Source organism: Parus major, chromosome 2 (assembly GCF_001522545.3).
Source record: "Parus major isolate Abel chromosome 2, Parus_major1.1, whole genome shotgun sequence".
In the NCBI taxonomy this organism is placed as follows: domain Eukaryota; kingdom Metazoa; phylum Chordata; class Aves; order Passeriformes; family Paridae; genus Parus; species Parus major.
In genome coordinates, this window is record NC_031769.1 from 59,132,681 (window position 1) to 59,151,451 (window position 18,771).

General features: G+C 39.7%; 2 long non-coding RNA genes across 11 annotated transcripts in view; one reads left to right on the forward strand and one right to left on the reverse strand.

Moving 5' to 3' along the window:
* Positions 1–18,771, reverse strand: part of LOC117243895 — a 253,109-nt gene that overhangs the window by 60,317 nt on the left and 174,021 nt on the right. For 8 of the 9 annotated variants that reach the window (XR_004495900.1, XR_004495897.1, XR_004495899.1 and 5 more), the window contains one exon: positions 55–399. The exons of the other annotated variant lie outside the window; for it this stretch is intronic. This is a non-coding gene — a long non-coding RNA (uncharacterized LOC117243895). The remainder of the gene's footprint in view (positions 1–54; positions 400–18,771) is intronic. 9 annotated transcript variants of the gene reach the window in all.
* LOC107200754 lies at positions 12,927–15,001 on the forward strand. 2 transcript variants are annotated; one of them, XR_004495908.1, is made up of 3 exons: positions 12,927–13,112; positions 13,979–14,098; positions 14,760–15,001. It is a non-coding gene; the product is annotated as an uncharacterized LOC107200754 (long non-coding RNA). The 2 variants fall into 2 exon arrangements; XR_004495907.1 differs by lacking the exon at positions 14,760–15,001 and having other exon boundaries at positions 13,979–14,259.

The following is an 18,771-nucleotide window of genomic DNA, read 5'->3' on the forward strand; positions in this document are numbered from 1 at the left end:
ATAGAATAGTTAGATTTCAGCACAAACTGTATGACTTTGACATGTTTCTGTTACCTTCTTTATGGCATCTTGAATACTGCCATTGCTGGTTACAATAATTATTTCTGTGTTTGAAGAATTCTTATAAAAATCCACAATTAATGGAACACTTCAGAAGACTATCAGATTTGACATGATTTTCTTTTTTTCCCTTCTTGAAGATGGAGTTCCTTTGGATACATTGTCAGAATCTCTTAAGTAATGTGACAAGGAAGCATGTGTTCTCTTAATGTCACTTTATTCAGAACTACAAATCAGGTTTCCTTTTCTTCTTTATCATTTTCAGCAGTAGTTCACACCGTGGAAGAGCAGCGTAGCTTTCTGGTTCTTCCACCATCTCCAGTGTCCTGGAAATGACATCTGAAGGATGGAAAGAGTGTCAGCTCATCTATCACCGCAATATTTGGATTCCTACTCATACATTCAAACAAATTTTGAGAGACTTAATTTAAACCAAGCCTGAGCACTTGTGGTTTTCTTAGCCCACAACCAACTTCCAGAACTTTCAGTTTGCAAAAGTCATCGGAACATTAATAATTCTTCTCCCTTGAATCACAGATACTCCATTCCCATTTATTAATCTTCCTGTAAACATATTTTTTGCTTCAACAGAAAGCAGATACATCCTACATATCTAATCAGCACAATCACAGCACTTCAAACCCAAGTTTAATCAAAGCTATAATGTCCAAACTATTTTTATACACAGCTACCACAAGCGCCTATTTTAGCTGTAGTGAGGAACTGTGCATTTCTCACACATTCCTCTCTACTTATCAGTGAATAATATATCTCTGTGTAATTAACCTTCATATATACCTAACACCCAGGACTTAGAAATGACACAGATGAGGCATGATGGAAGTAGGTCATTCTGGCATGACTGTGTTTACATCACATCTCCATTTAAACCTGATCCCCAGGTTTACCAACGTGTTCCCCTTCCTCTGCCCAGGAGGGTCCAAATCTGGAGTAGAATGTCCAATTCCAGCATGTTTAAAAGTCATCTATTCTGTTCTGCATTTGATTATTCTAGGCTACTAATAAATTCCTCCTAACTTGATGCCCTGCCCTTCTCTACTCCCACCACCTCCTTTCCTACAGGTTGTTTTTCCCCCACTGAGATCCCAGTGGGTTTTGTGCACAGAACTGCAGACATACATTGATTGAAACACAGAAGTACAGAAGTACTTGGGAGCAGAAGAACTCTTACAAAGAGAGGATTGTAAAGCTACCAGTATTTCAAGCAAGGCTTTTTATTTTTTTTTTCCTTTAATTCCGTCCTCCACCACAGTGGGCCCTGTGAAACAAGTGTCCCCTTTCTCCCTCATCCAGCCTGATTCTGTGCTGCTCTCTCTCTTGACATTACTGCAAGTCTCATGACTTGAAGACGCAGTTCCCAAAGAGAAATGCTCAAATGAGAATGTCATGACCAGTTGACCACAAATGCTACCATTATTCATCGTTAGGCTGAATTATTCCTGCCCACCATGGATCACATCATTATGCGAAGGCATGAGCTAAGAATATGGGAAAAGACTGGAAAAAGGCCTCTTTAAGAAGCATGCCAAATTTCACCAATTCATTTTAAGAACAAAGCATATTAATTAAGGTAATCTTTTTGTATTCTGAATACTTCTATGTTAAAAGAGACCCAGGTGTTTACTTCTGAGCTTCCATGCACACATTTCCCTGGCTTATGTTTTCAAAAGAAGGGACTAGATATTATAGCAACATCAACCTATAAAAAGATTCAGCTGTTTTTTCCATAGCTTCATGCACTACTGTGGTCATTTTCTTGGCAGAAACATTTTAAAATCTGCAAGAAAAGAACAAAAAAAATCTTGACTTTCAGATTTGATTTTTTTTTTTTACTTCTTTTCTTTTTAAAACTTGAACATTGTCAGACTCATGCTTAGCAGGAATATTTAGTTTTTTGTCAGTCTATTTCTTTTTCTAGGCTCTATACAGAGAAGTATGTTTATAATTCAAAAAAAAAACCATCCACTAACAAAGTAAATTAAGACAAACCTCCCTCAAGGGAAGACTTCTTTTAAATTAGAGAGGAGACTAATCAAAGAGAAAATGACAGCAACCCATTTTCAGGGCACTACCACATGAAGACCCAGTTTGCAATTACACACATACGTGACAATAAGCCACACACAGCTTGAATATGCTGGAGCTGGACCCACATGGTATTGCAGCTCAATGATTTCATTTCTCTGCTGCCTGGGATCATAGGGGATGGACAAATGTGGTAAGCTTTGGCACACGTTCACAATCAGGAGTGCTGCAGAACTGTCATCACCCTGACATTGTCATTAGTGGCACAACTGAGGGCAAGCAGAGGAGATATGAAGGGGTACAGCAGAGACCACAGCTCGACATGTGCATGTGCTGCACCCCTATGAGCAGCTTCAGAGGATGCTGAGATAAAGGAGTTACAAGCCCCTGGCTTATTCAATAAATGCCAGATTTGAAATGAAGCCACCAAGGATCCCAGTTTCTGAGCACAAACACATCACTCCTCACTTCGAACTGACCAAGCAAAAAGCCTCCAGAGCAACAGCAATAGCAGCACAACCTTCACTTCTCCCCTTTCTACCTCCCTGTACTGTGTCCTTGGCATGTTCCCCCCAGGAGGAGACCTGGAGCAGAGCTGCTGCAGGAAACACACAGGAGGGAAGCAGCAGCCACAGTGCAGCTCCCCAGCCAGCTCGAGGCTTCACCTTGCACTGGCACTGAATTTCCCCTTAACAAGTTGTTAAACAACCACCTGACTACAACCAGCCCTCCTCAGGGGCCAAGCCTAAGTGTGTTATTGCACATTTATGCAAGGCAGGTTCTCAGATTTGAAACAAAACAAAAGATAAAAATAAATTTACCACACTTAGAGATTAAGTACATATATTCTCAGACAAATACCAACTCCCAAAGAAATGGCTTAATGCTGAAAATATTTTAACAAAATGGCATGTAGCCCACAGGCTCCACAGGTTGCTCAAAAGCAGGAGTAGAAATAAATGTACAGCAAAGGTTTTGTTAATGTTAATCTTACCAGTACCAGCTAGTTTGGATTGATTAATGAACTTAGGAAAAAAAAGCAGGAAGTCCAGGGAGGGAGAAGAACCTTTAAAGATGCATTTATCCATTTGTATCATGTACAGGTTTCTAACCCTTTAGCCATGCTCTAACCTTTTGCTAGTAAAACACACTCAGCAGTGTCCAAAACAAAGAAATCAGACCTCCTTACAGCAGCTGAAAATGTGAATTTCCTCCTTCACCTGCAGGCAGTATTAAGGGGCTCTCCCAGCTGTGCTGCATCCTCAGCACACACAGGGGTTCTGGGAAGGGGAAGAGGGGAGGAAGAAGGGTCAGAAAGCAGTAGCTGCTCTCCCTAACCTGGGGACAGAAGCCATGAAAAACTGTGCACATTGTGAAGGCAGGCAGCCTACACAGAATGCCTGGAAAGTGATGTTTTAGGATGGCAAAAAGCTACAGCATGATGAGGTTGTTTAAAAGCCACGCACAAGTCTAAAAAATAGTGGACTTTTTGGAGAGATGGAGGAAGTTGCTTATGCCAAAGGAAAGGAAAAATGTGTTGAAGAAAAAAAAAAAATAAAACACCTCTCCTCCCATCCCATTTTTTCCCTTCTGTAATGTTGAAAAGAAAACAACTCACATTTGGTAATCCTGCCATAACATTCCTAGCAGGTAGGGAAAGACAAATATAGGGGAATTCCATTTACCCCAAAGGTTGGATTTTGTTTTATTTCAGTTCACTTTAGCTTTTCATTTTATTTTTTTTTTTTTACCTAAGGCTTTGAACTTTTTTTTTTCTTTAATGTTTCAGGAAACCCTACAGAAATCATGTCCAGATTTAATCTCTATGCCAAGTTCTCCACCTCTGTGCTTCACGCACTGCTCATTCAGCGCACGCCTCACTCGCCCAGAGCTCCTCTGTGCCGCCCTGCTGAGACCCAGGCTGAGGGAATAAGAAATGACTCAAGCACCTCCCACTAATGTTGCAGCAGTTATTCATTTCCACTGCTATTCTGAAACCAAAACAAACCCCAAAATTAACAAACTGCAGCAAGAGAGTACCATCTGAGAGCAGGACAAAATGGTTGATTTTTCACACCTCATTGGCCATTTTTGCTTCCTGTGCTATTTCTTTCCTCTTCCCTTCTGTGAGACACCATCCCTCTTCCCAGTCCGTCCCTGGCAGGAGGGCTTGCAGAAGACCGCAGGGCAGCAGAGTGCAGATGCCAGAGCCCGACCTCCATCCGGCAGTAGCCAGTCAGTGGCCTGACCTCCATCCATCGCCGGCCAGGCACGATGTGTGAACGAGGTTTGGTGCCAGTTTCCATGGCAATGACACCGCACACCAAACGCACGCTGCCCATAGGGCTGGCTTTTTCATGGAGGTACACGAAACAACAAGGATTAAGACATATAGCTACGCTTGAGGCGTGTAAGGAGGAGCCACCACCGTTACGTGAAGGCAGAGCGTTTCTCTTAATATTTTCCCATGACTGCCTCTTTTTTTTTCCCCTCCTGCAGCAATCTGTCCTAAGCAAGCAGCAAACAGCACCAGTTTCAGCAGCTCATACATGTATGTGACTGCATACAGTCGCACATGCTTGCAGACAGGAGAGACCATGCCATCTATATATGGTCAAACAGCACTTCCAGTGACCCCTCTTTACCCTCTTATGTCTGAGAGAGTTTCTTAAGGGCTTTCCTCAGAACCACAAAGCCGGAGCTTTAATTCCTGACCTATTTCCAAAGCTCAGCGAAAGCCAGCACAGATGTATGTTCACCACAGAAACATCCTGTGATTCTGTAAAGCAATTTAAAAAAAAAAAATCTGAAGTTGCAAGGCTAAGCACTCTGAAAGCTCTTGGATCAAAAAAGTCATTAGGAAAAAAAATAGTTATTGTTTGGTTTAATGTTTTCCATTTTAAAAGAAAGTGATTTTCATTAGATGAAAGAGCTTAATGGTTTGAACAAAAATCTAAGGGTTTCAAACCTTCACTCCAGCATGGGTGTAGCATTTGATAACCAAATATTTCCTAAGCTCATGGAAGGGCAGAAAACCCACATTGCACAGGACATCCCCCAGCTCCACCATCTTCCTGTCTCACTCTTGCCAAGGGGCTGGAGACATCCCTTGGAGACAGGCACAGGTTCCTAAATTCAGGGTACATCAAGTTGCTATTCTCAAGTCCCATTTTTGGGCTGGCTGCTGCTGGATCAATCATTCCCCAGGATTAGGAAATTAATTGATCCATTTTCTCAAGTCATAAAAATATTTTCCTGCCTTGACAATGTTGGACTGCAAAGACCTTTTTCCAGAGCTGAATATCTTACTCAGCCCTGCCAAGTAACAAACATACTTTTCAGGGCTTTTTATCTCTCTCATATAACTGTCTTCCACAAATGCCAGACATCAAAGACTAATGTTGCCTGACGAGCCATAATTGACACAATGACAACCAAGTATCTCATATCATCATATAATCTTTTTTTAAGAAGCGTGGCAACCTTTCCAGCTATCCACATTTCCTTTAAACATTTCACTTTAAACTCAGTGGAATGAATTTTAAAATTGGCAGTTTAGTATAATGAAGCATTTGTGAGAGCTGTAATGTCTTCTTCTCATTTTGCTCCCATAATTTGCACTTAATTCAGATTATCAATGTACCACTACAATAAAGGGGAGAAAATTGCACAGTTTGGCTGTAAAAGATTTAAAATACTGCTGCAAAACTAGCAGCTAAAATATGAATGCACAAAACAATAAAAAAGTTCCCACACCTGGCATGAGAAAGTGGACATAAATATATTGAAAGTTCCCAAAAATCTTGGTCTACTCCTTTCAATACTGTGTAGAAGAGCATGCCAAACCCCAGAGAAACATTCCCACTTCGGGGAGGAGGAAGTAAACCACATGCCTTCCATAAATAGCACTCTCCTCCCTTAAGTAAACCCTGTGCACTCAGCCTGTGACTATGCTACAGTTTAAATATTTTGCTAACCTTATGCTATATTTTCAGCACAGCAAAACCAACACTGCAAAACATCTGCCCCCAAGTTATAAGTAGGAGTGCTTAAGAGGCAGCTTTCCCTCTGTTTAGGAAAAGGGGTGCCCTGGCTAGGAATGCAGCCCAATTCATCCTAGGTCATCTGGAATGGCTCGGCTCAAAGGTCCCACTATTTACCCACAGCTAAGAAATTGCCTGGCTACGCTGCCTTTATAATGAAGCTGGCTTACCCTGCACAAGGGAAACAGAGAGAGAATAGCATCAAAAGAATCAGTCTTATTGGGACTTTTAAAAGATAAATCAGCTGAGCAAGCCACTATCCAAGGAAAGAGGAGGAGGTTCCCTTGCACACATTATACAATTTAATTAATTAAAGCACATACCAGAAGCTATTTGAGTGCAAAGACACAGCTCGACTGAAACGACAGACTGGTCCAGAGCCGCTCACCAGACTTGGTTTGGCTGCATCTGGGAAGTCACTGGCATCAGAAAAGGCCACGTTCAGTCTGCTACAGAAAAGGCAGACATCTTCTCCCTTTAAACTTTGTATTGCCTCACGATACCCTCAGCCGTGGAGTGAAGACCAAAGGATGCTGACAAGAAATCAGCACCCACTCAGCCTTCCTCTGACCCCCCTAAGTGAGCGAATTCTCACTTTGCATCTTTGGACAGGCCACTCTGGAGGCTATATATCATATATGTCTCTTTTTCCAATCTCTCATCAGCAAAACATCACTCTTGTTTTTAAAACCTCGATGATGGGGAGATTAAAAGCAGGGAAACAGGGAGATTACAATGGCAAATACACCAAGCCTGACCTTTCAGTAGAGGAATTCTGGGTTGCAAAAAGCAGGCTCTGGGCAATGTAAAGAGGAAGAAGCAGAGATAATCAGATAGGTCAACAAAAAAAAAAACCAAAAAAAAAGGCAGGAGGGAAAAAAAGCCCCAACCACGCCTCTGAATAACTAAATTAAAAGAGTGAAAATTTTTGTCTTATGATCTGTCTGTATCACAGACACAGCTATCAACAATCAAGCTTGCTTAAAAATTGTGGTGTTTAAAATAATTCTCTCAACTCCTTATTTGCATTGGAGAAGGATTCAGCAATATAATATACACAGATTCTGTTTTCAGTATTTTGCTTCACAGAAAATGGCTAGAAATTCAGTACCAAGAAAATAAAAGCTGAGTCATAGCTGATCATATCATAACCAAAAGATAGCTTGAAATTTAAAACTAAATTAGGAAAACAACTGCAAAATAACCCCAAACAAACAAAAGAACAACAAAACAAACACATAAAAAACCCAAACCAAAACCAAACATTCCACATAAGTAAAGCCTCCTGCAAATACTGCTGGAGAATTATCATTTACAAGCTGGGTACCTCAGATTTCTAAATCTCCAGCAGCCTATCTGGGCTCCCACCACGTTTGTTTTCATGGGTTACACAGAAATACTTTCACTGTACCCTAGTACTGTTTCAGTTAGAATCACAAAGGATGTCACTTCCCTCTACTTCACCAGTTTTCTCATAGAGGAGGGGAAGAAAATTTAAACCATACAATAGCTATTTGGAGACCAGGAATGTGAGGACTTTGCTAAAGCTGACTGTGATCTGTACTCATTCTTTTCTCCTCCTACCACAGGTAGCTGCCATGGCTGCACAAATCTTTGCCAGGGTAGAAGGCATTCCTGTGTTCCTTATTCAAAGGCCCTGATTGCCCCCTGTGAAATGACCTGAGTCTTTCTTTTAAAAATATAAAAATCAATGTTTCGGTGTTCTTGATACATGCTACTAAGGTAGACCCCACAATAGATCTTAGAAGGGCACACTGCAAGTCAAACTCTTCATACATTTTAATTACAGTTTACACAAAGTAGAAGGCAGGTTAATAAGCTCATTTCATTTAAAAAAAAAAAAATTAATAAGAAATGGTGTTCTTGTATGGAAGGACAGGGGACTTAGCCCTCAGAGAGCTGATCAGAAAATGTATATTACATCCAAGAGTCACCTATTAGTCCTCAGACGGGAAAGAGAAGGGAACAAAAGGGGCAGGGAATGGAGAGAGGAACAAGGGACCTTATTTAATAAAATCTTTTTACAGAGAAGTGTTTCTCATTAAACTGGTCCCTCTATACCAGAGCAGCAGATTCAAAAGGTTTTCTCCCATGTGAGGTTTCTCAAGACCATTTGCACGCAAATCTGCAGACAGAGGAAGCAGAAGAAAAGTATTTCCAGCAGCAAAGCTTGAAGAGCAGACAATAGGTGCCACCTCCAGACAGCAAGGAAGCACTTCCCCAAGAGACCCATGGCCACCCATATTTAATGTGGGTAACTGAGAACATGCTCCATTCTGACCAACGTGAGACCCACCACCACAGCTGCTCACTCAAAGCACTGGGTGGCCCTGAGTGCTTTTAAATGGAAAACATGAACACAGAGATCTGGGTGGTGTTCTGTGTGCAGTGGCCTGAGAAAGAGGGGGAGGTGGGCCTGCCCCCTGCCAAACCCTGAGTCACAGCCCCGTGCAGGGGAATCCCATGCAGAGCCCTCAGATGCTGGGCTGAGCATCAAGGAAACACCACCCCAAGCCTCCTGGTGACACCACCAAAATTACCCAGCTGTGACACATCCTTTCTTGCATCATGTTTTGGCTACCCCAAGTGTGACACTCTACAGTTTTTGGTAAGCAGAGAGCGTGAGAAAGGCACTGTGAGCCAGGCTTACTCCCTTTTCCTCACCCCATCTTCACAGCTCCACGTCCAAGATTGCCCATCACCAGTCCCCACCTGTCCCTTGGAAGTGGCTGTGCCTGCAGTTCTCCATACTAAATTCACTTCTGGATGTGCAGTGGGAAGTATTAACACATGATCTGGTCTATGATTAAAAAGGGATTACTTTTTTTCCCACCAAACAGGGTGAAAGGGAAATTATAAAGTTGCATCCAGAAGAATATCATTTCCAAGTTAGACACCTACAGTTTCAAAAAACCCTATGAGGTTCTAATTTATTAATGAATAGCTGCTGTCTTTGTAATTTTGTCATACTTATTCCATTACTGTCTGACACTTCCTATTGTCACTTCTTGAATTTTTAAACACTTCCACATGACTAGTGCTAATCTCCATGTTTCATGGAGGGCTGCTAATAAAAGGATAGAGATGCATGAGTGTATAAGAACGATTATAGCTAAACGTGCTCTAAAGCCTGCTCTTAACATCTCTCAGTTTCTAGCATCTCTCCCTTCCCCCTTACTCCCAGTATCTGAAAGGAAATGAAAAATGAAGGAAAGATATTTTTCCCTTTATTTTGGGCTTGAATGGGATTTATTCCTGATCAAGAGAGAAAAAAAGAGCTCCTTCTCAAAGCAAAAGGCTCCCAGAACAGGTTGCAAAGATGCAGGACTTTTGTGTGAAACAAACCTTGGCAAGCAAACAGCAAGCTTCGTATCTTGATTTTTCTTTCAGAAAATCTTGTAGAACTGGTACAACAAGCTACTGTGAACAGCTGCTTTGAGGATACAACCTTGCAATAAACAACCTCTGATTTAAACACAGGACTACATTCACCCAGACAGTCTTTTATTTGTTTATTCCCAAGGATTTCAACACCTCTTTTACCTTGATTCTCTGTATCACACATTTCCAGCAGGTAAATACAAAGACCTTATGCATTTGAAAGCACTGTTAAAGCATCTTTTTAAACTCCTATTTTCTTAAAATCCTCCTATCCACATATTTTAAGAACCATCAAAGAACAATACCAAGTATTTCCCTCCCAGCCTGCTCTGTTGGGTCCGTTTCCCATCCCCAGATTAGGAATTATTAGGTCTTAGGCTTATTGCTGGCCCATGTAATTCCACAAAAATTACCTCAAAATAGCTTAAATGCATAAATGTGAGTAAGAAATTTTCCTAAAATTCTATGAAATTTACACCTTTACTGTAAAGATCACCCTGGTAAAGAGCAACAAATGACCCTGACTGCTGCTTAAACACATGTATTTTGTGCAATCAACATTGCTTTTCACTACCTTATTCAAATAGCACCATGTCCTTGCTGTGTGTGCACTGATTTCATTCACATGGGAAGCCCTTGATCCATTTAACAATTTGCAAGTACTTCTTGCAACTGGTCCATTGGGTGAAGAAATATTCTCTACTTTACTGTGGTCCCCTACGTTCAGGTAAATGGGGCTCAGCCTATTTTGTATTTCTGTCTTCTCAAAACAGAGAGAACCTGCATTCCAGCAGCTCTGCTTTAAACCTTAAAAACCTGCTTAAAAATGAAGAGAGGCAGTAGCCAATATCACTCCTAATCAGTCAAGGGCACACCAAGAGAGCTAGCTGATGTAGAGAGTAGGTTTTCATTAGCTATTAGGAAGAATTTCTTTACTCAGGGAGTGGTGAGGCACTGGAACAGGTTGCCCAGAGAAGCTGTGGATACCCCATCCATGGAAGCATTCAAGGACAGATTGGATGGGACTTGGAGCAACCTAGTCAGGTGAAAGGTGCCCCTGATCAAGACAGGAGAGCCTAGATGATCTTTAAGGAGCCTTCCAAACCAAGCCAGTTTGTGATTCTATATCTGAAAGACTTGCATGGCACACCTGCTTCAAAGAGAGGCTAACACAACTGCTAAAAGACATTGCTCAGTTGTTTGGATAACCTAAGAGTTTTGTTTAACCTAAAAGCAATCCTGAGTTGAAAACAGTTCATAAGAAGTAAAGAGTTTTGGTTTTCTATGACTTCCACAACTCAACCCCACCCCAAATCCCAACTCATAGTCGACCTACTTTACTTCCAGAAAAAGTAGTATATCTGAATGCTGCTCCTACAACTAACAGTGCTGCACATAAGTCAGAGCTGTCCAATTTTAATGCAACTGGAATATGCACTGATAATTTAACAGCAGCCCTAAAGCTATGTCTAGCTTGCATATGCACACCTATTTACATGAATTGTTACCAAAAGAAATTCAAACCATCGTGAGAGCTGATTGTTCTCGTGATTTCTCTTCAACATTAATGAAAAGCCTGCAAGCAAAAAAATGTTCTTCTCTCCTTGAAATGACAGGGAAACTGAATACACAGGCCAGGCTTTCAGGGCTATACACAGCTTTTAAAGTTCAACCTGGACCTCCCAAAACAAAGTTTTCTAAACTCAAAGGCCCTCAGATCTCATCTACTGAGCTCTTTCAAATACAGGACAAAGTCTAAAATGTACTATTCTTCTCACTACAAAGAAAGAAATATTGCCAATCCTCCAGGCAATGCTTTGAAAATTTATTCCTTCGTGCCTTTATATTTAAATAATGACATTTGTCAAAAACGTACAATGATTGTATTTAAGACCTTTCAATTCGCTTTAGGTAACAAGATCACACTACCACTGGTATCTTTATTCATCCCTAGGAATCCCTAGGTAAACTGTCAGAAAGGACAAAAAACTCTGAAAGTCATGAGGCAACATGATCTACTTGTCCAGGGATAAAACAAGAGATCTTCTGATCATTAATCCAGTGCAGGTCGAGTTTACAATGTGAATCACTTTTCTGAATGCAGGGATTGAGCCTAAAATGGCTTGCACTGGCATGGTGCTCTAGCATAATATAAAACACTAACTGCTTACTTTTTAAACCCCTCTCTCTTTCATTCCTCTCCTCCAGGAAATAGTTACAGACTGTTTTTTTCCAAAGATACCTAATTACCTACTGCAGTCTCAGATCAAACAGGTATTTGCATGCTTTAATTTATGTCTACAAAGTTACTTCTGGGCACAAAATAAGAGCTAGACCAAAGCTAGCTTAACCAGTACTTGACAGCCAAATAAACGCCAACCAGCCTTATTGTCTATTTTGCCTTGGAAATTTAGTGCTGATTCACAATTTTAAAAAATGAAACGGTGCAGCCACAGCAGAGCAGTGTTGTAAAACATAATTTGAAACATATCTGCCCATTCAGTTCATGAACAATATTTAAAGGCTAGGCTAATTTTTCTCTCTACCATGATAAGGGCACTGCACAAGGCAGAGGAGCTCATGAATTCACAGGCCAGCAGGCGCTCTTGGGAATTTCCGTGATAGGCACTTCTGGCACATGGGAACCACCTTGCACTACTTCAGATTAACCATAGGTCAAAAACATGTACTGAGGCAGTAACCAACACTGAATTTATAATGAACTCACCCCACACTAATTTGTTTTTATAGCCACAGCCACAGTTACGGGCACAAGCGCTGAGCTGGCTCCTCTCCTCCTGTTATTTTAGTATTCACATACTTCCACCTGTCTTCATCTGCCCCTTGGGGTGAGAGCACATTGCACAGTTGTAGATAAATTTTGTCACATTTGTCTTTTTATGCTTTGGCAGTTCAAACAAATGGAATTATCCTATCCACCACTTACCACTCAGAGGTCTGCCAGCCTCCTTTTCCCCCCAGCAAGGCTGTGACGAGCAGCAGTAAGAGCACACCACCCTTGCATGATGAGGTTACTCCCTAAAGTTTAAGCCAACAATAAATAAACAATTCAGATTGCTATAAAAACTCTGTGAAGTTTATAGACGTCACAGCAAGTTTGAGGATCTGTAATCCTCAAGCTGTTTTAAGCTCATAACATTTTCCTGGACTCAAAGATTAATATCTGTTCCAATTTCTTCAATTCCAGTTTTTGAGTTATCAAAGTTCATAGGATTGCCTATTGGTCCATCTAAAAGCTACTGAAACTTTCCTCTGACCCCAAATGACAGGCAGCCTGTGGTATATTTTACCAGAACTTAAGTTAATTTTTGACCTTTCCTTTATTCCTTCACTTTTCCCTACTCCCTGGTTACTTTATACTTTGTCTTTAGTTTCTACTCTTTCTGTTTTTTCTCACATGGTATTTTTGTTCTTCTTTTTCAGAAACTTGTGCTCTGTTCCCACGCTCCACGTCTATATTAATGTCTCTCTTACTGAGCAGAGCTGAGCAGTCAAGATGAAGCTAAGATCAAGAGCTAACATTGTCCAAATGGATATCAGGTAAAGAAAACAATTTCTCTATCACTAAAAGCAACTTTGTATAGAACGCACACAGGATTAGAGAACTTTTTAATCAGGAAAAAAGTGGGTTCCATTTGTCTTGAAGTTATCCTTATACTAGACTCTGTTCTTAAGTGAACATTAAGATGTTAAATAAAATAGAATTTCAGAGAGATTTCATAAAATACTAGGTATGCTTAATCATGTGAGTCTCTTTTATTTTTAAGCTGTCTAATAGTTAATACTTTTCCGCCTACGTTAATTACAAAAGATAAGGTGTTCCCACCAACCAATAACAGTTTGTACTTGTAGGGTATTTAAGTTGCAAGTTTATATTTCAATTTTCTTACAAGCTGCCAGAGATATTTCTTCCCTGGGCTGTTAAATGGAGATGCTGGATCTCCAAAAAGTGCAATGTGAACTACCATTAGTTGCAAAAGTGCTTAATGCTCTTGACAAACCAAGGGGTTTGAGAAAGCACAGATCTAAATCTACAAAACTAGAAGTCTGTCAAAAGGTGGCCTGCTGCATGAACATCAAATCAAAGTGATCAATACCAGTGTCTGGATTCCCAGTACCCAGACATTCTGTGCCCTTTGCATCAGCAGTAAACAGAAATTAAAAAGTCACAGAATTGTTACGGTTGAAAGGGAACTCTAGAGATCACCTTGTCCAACCCCCCAAATGTTGACTTCTTCTGCAAATTTGGATACCAAAATATTTTAATTAGGTGCTCAAATATGGAATAGTATAGTTGTTGGCAGAGAAGCTTTTTAGAGTTTGTTTGGAAGTTTTACACTTTCTTAGTAATTTGGGTGAAATGCCAGGGAAAATAATAATTACAAAAGAAGGCTGTTCTCTTGCAGATGCCAACTGTACTTCTTTGAGTCACAGAGAACCATCTGGTCATCTGGGTTTGATGTCATGATGTGCTGTGATATTATTAGACTGCTTAGCTTGATGCATGAGAAGGATACAGATTTAAGGTAAATCAAAACATGCCTCATATACACATATTTTTGATGTTCAACCGTGAGGTTCTTTGGGGGGGTGAAAGCTTAAGGATTAATTTCACATTAAGTGAAGCCAAGGCAAAATATTCTCAGTCCAACAATTTCTGAAACAATAAAGGTAGATTTAGAATTGATCTTCAGATATTTTATTTAAAAAAAAATAAAAATCCCTCAATAAAAATTTGCTCAAACACATTTATCTACTTAGACTGGAATTGCTCTTTGTGTCTCTTACACACACAAAGCTCTCACAATCCCCTCTTCAAAAAACACAAGTTCATCATCAACTACCAGTGTTTTGCTCCTAGATGTAAGAAATAAGCTTTTTCAGCAAGAAGAATCATTTGCTGGCACAACCTCTCAAGAGACGTGACAGAGTCCACGTTGATGGAGGTTTTCAAGATGCAAGTGGACAGAGTGCTAGATAATCTGGCCTTCATTTGCCACAAAAGTAACAGCTACACTTAATATCTAAAGTAGCCAGTGAGAGCATCTTTCCCCTAATTTGTGTTTTAAAAATCACAGAGGAGCAATATTTAGATAGAAAGACTTGAAAACATACTTCAAAAGAACTTTTCTAGAGAGGCACAAGGTTTTGTTTTTGTTTTTTTTTTCAAAAATATTTACCATAAAGCAACAGGCAAAGGAGAATTATGTATTTGAAGAATAACATGTTTTTAAGCTGCAAGAAGCAAATCACCTAGAATGTGTATACCTCCAAGGAAAATTCTGCTACACAAGATAGTCACTGCAGATTACTGATGCTGTGCTATTTCCAGCTGTTCATTTTCCAAAGGTAAGTGAAAAAAATATAGTTTAAGATTGTGGCAAGCAGTGATTTGAAGCTAATTTTGTACTTTCATATCCTTTTCCTCTACTCACCTTCTTTTCACCCAAAGTCAAATTTTCCCATAAGAAAATAGGTGCTTGCCCAGGAAACATTGTAAAAGGCATTTAAATGGGTATGTCATGACCATGAGCAAAGTCCTAAGGAGAAAGAACAGAAAGCATCTCACAATCCCAGCTAAGGCTAGCATGTTTCTAAATCAATGTCAAGGTTATGACATATGTCAGAAACCATACGTAGAGGTCTTTTGATATTAAAAAAAATAGATTGGATCAAACAAGCTTGGAACAACATTTTTTTCATCTTGTTACTACTTGTCTACGTCATTGTGTGATTTTGATACATAAGAAGTATAATAAGTTTAAATTAAGAGTTCTGTGTCTTGCAGACAAGACATTTATTACTTTTTAGAAAGAATTTATTCCAGGATGTTGACTTCAGTTCAGTGATTCCTCCTCTGGCCCTTTCACTCTGCCCCACTTGAGGAGAGATGAACATGTGTGGAAAAGAAGGGAAAAACAACCCAGAGAGGGTGGGGACAAAACTGTCAGAGATATATAAATATGAAATAATAAAGGAAAAAATCTTATAGAATTTTTAAATTACTACTGTAAATAATAAGCTGAGAGAAACATTTAGAGGTCAGCAGTTAAAAAGAACTGCCATGCTAATTAATATCAAAGTTATGGTTATCAGGGCAACAACAGTTCCCCTAACTTTTCTTCTTATAGTGTATTTATTATTTTCACTGAAAATACCTTTCTTTTTAGTAGCTTGGAAACATAAGCATCTCTGTTAGTACAAAGCACCTCTGAGCACGGCAGCATTCTTTGGGAATCCTGTATGTTCAGCACAGAGTTGTCAGACTCACTACACACACTTTTACCTCCTCAAGGGTTTAGAATGTTAAACTGTTTTAAAAGCTAGAGCTCCATATCTTTCTTCCTAACATTCATTGCATATTTCCAGCACTTGAAAGTCCCTAAAAGCTTGTTCTCTCAAGCATCGTCGTCCCATTTCAGGACCAAAAGGGCACATACTTCCAATCCTTACAGTCACCCTTGAAATCAATGAGCAATGCAGAGCTTTCTCCCTGTAGAGATTAAACAAACCACACAAGTTTGTTCAGACCAAGCCTGGGAACAGAGACCAGGTCTTTTGCATGACTGCACGATGCATTACTGAAAGGTTGTTCTGCTGACCTTTGGTCTTGGTCACAAAACATTACTGATAAATCATTTTGATTAATATATTTTGTTTGGGTTTTGCTTTAAGGCTTGGCCTGCTGTTTATTTAAATGATTCTCAGGTATTCCTGCCCTTGTACTCACCAGTGCCTATTTGCACTGTCTGGTGAGGAAGAGTTGTTGCATTAAATCCCAGAGGAGACGCAATCTTTAGAATTATCTTAGGCTGAAAATTGAATTGAATAAACAAGAAGCGCTACTGCTACACTGCTTGGATGATTTGCAAAATAACCTGCAGAAATGCAGAAAAGCACATTACAGCCAGGAGCAACAAAGGTGTTGGAAGGACAGAGAGAAGGTGCAGCATGTGCATAGAGCTGTCTTTCCCTAGGATTTCCCAAAAGCAGCTTGGGGAAGGCCCATTGTGGGGAGAGGAAGCTGGTGCACACTGATGAGGAATGCTTGAGTGGAATAAAGTTATGCTAATCATAAGGCTGTAAAATATGTACTGCACAGCTGGAGGCAGGAATCAGAGCACTGCTCTTACTGAGCTGAGTGTGAACCTAAGAAATCTAGATACATGACTGAAAATTTCTTGAGAATTCCACGTTGTGTGATTACACAAAGAACCAAGATTGCCTAAAACTGATGGTCTTAAGTTTTGTCATTTAATTATATCACCCCAATACTATCTTAGTGCTCTGCTGATAACTACAAAAATATTTCAGACATCTTTCAAAGACCATTTTGAGGAAATATTAAGGGGGGTTGTTGTTTTTTTTTGCAGAATCATACTAGAGCCAGGATTATGATTCAAATACCATCATTACTTCATATTCAGATAAAAATTATGAACAAAAGATTTTGTACACAAGAACATATTAAAAAAACCCCAAACTTTCCAAAAGGTAATAGAAAAAATATTGGCAGCTGTCCTACAGCATCAGAAATACATGTGCTCTAATACTTCCTAAGGACTGCATTTTGTAAGTGCCAACTACAATCCTAAATATATGACCTCATTCATAAAAGTATGATCTCAAAGCTCAGGCCCTGTCTATTTTCTTTTAATTAGCTGACATTAAGCACAGATTCCATATCTGAGGAAACCAACCTAGCTTTGAAGTGCTTGCAATACTGCACCAGAAGCTGTTTTGATTTTTACCACCAGGCTGCTAGATAAATTCTAATCTCACCATCAATTATGAAAGATTCTTATGACAACCTTGATTTTACAAAATTAGGTTATCTTCCAGCCTGTGGACATTTTCCTGTTGCATTCTGGGTTAATCCACGTGTAGAGCTCACTTCTGTCAGAATGACAAAAAACAATTGATTTTGTTTCATGGTGTATTCTTATCAATGCTCTCTGCTGCTCTTAGCCAGTCTTTGACTGATAGGGTGTTAGAGGAAAGGTCCATTAATTGATTTGTAAATAATTACAGCTAAGTCTTCACTTTTGACTAGATATCAATAAAGGCCTATTCTTTTTTCACTGTTGAATGCTTTTAAATAAGCTTCAGTGTCGAACTTTCAGCCACAAAATTCATTAAAATCATTAGATACTTTTAGAGTAGCACCCACTGGTGATAGCAGAGGCAAGAGTGTGTCAGCATTTCTCTTATACCACTTATAGGAATGGATTAGAGAGAAGAAAAATAAATAAACAAATAACATGCCTGGAAAAAAAAAAAAAAGGAAAATCAATTATTTGTTAAAGTGGGATTTAATTTTCAGACCTGGTGGAATTTTATCAGCTGTACAGAGTTAAAAAAAAAAAATCATATGCAGTACTCGGTACACGTGTTCCTACACATGCAAAGAGTAGCTGTTCCTTACTTTAGAGCACACATGGGCACAGGTGGTCTGTCCATCCATGTTTCCAGCAATTTTTGAGCCTGTTGACCAAATTCAGACACATTTAACAAAGGACCCATAGTCTCAAAGCCAGTAAGCTCCCACAGATTTTATGAAAATAAGCAGCAGGCGATGTGCAAGGGAGACCTACTTAGTGCCCTAAAGGAGCAGAAGTCTGCAGAATGAGCTCCACAGCACTTAAAACTTGAAAACCACACCCATCTGGGAAAAAAAGACATAGCCAAAGAGGCTAGAAAGTAGACACATACATCCACACAGCCTATTTTCTAGGCCCTCCAAGTGAGGGGATAAAACAGCAGTCAGAACTCACGTCAATCATGTCAATCAGCATCTGTTCTCAGAAACCCAGGTTTCACTGATTTTAAGTTCTGGGTTTAAGGTTCCCATCTTCTCCTTAGCACCTCATGCATAACAGAAAACCCTGCACACAAATGTGAGTTTTCAGAGGAAAACTCAAATCTGAAAAGTTGCTATATTTTTGCAACCCTTTCATAGACAGTTAATATACTGAAGCTGCAACAAGACCACATTGAAGTTGTCACACACAAAAGGTACAAATACCATTAATATAAGCAACATGTAAGTATCATATTTTGATACTTCATTTCAAGTGGTCAGCACAAGGCAAAGCAAGTTATATTAATTCCCTGTACATAATGCCAAAAAATGAGATAAATATTCATATCAGGAAACTGTCTGTTCAGCATTATAAAAGAACTGAGCAGGAAACCTTCT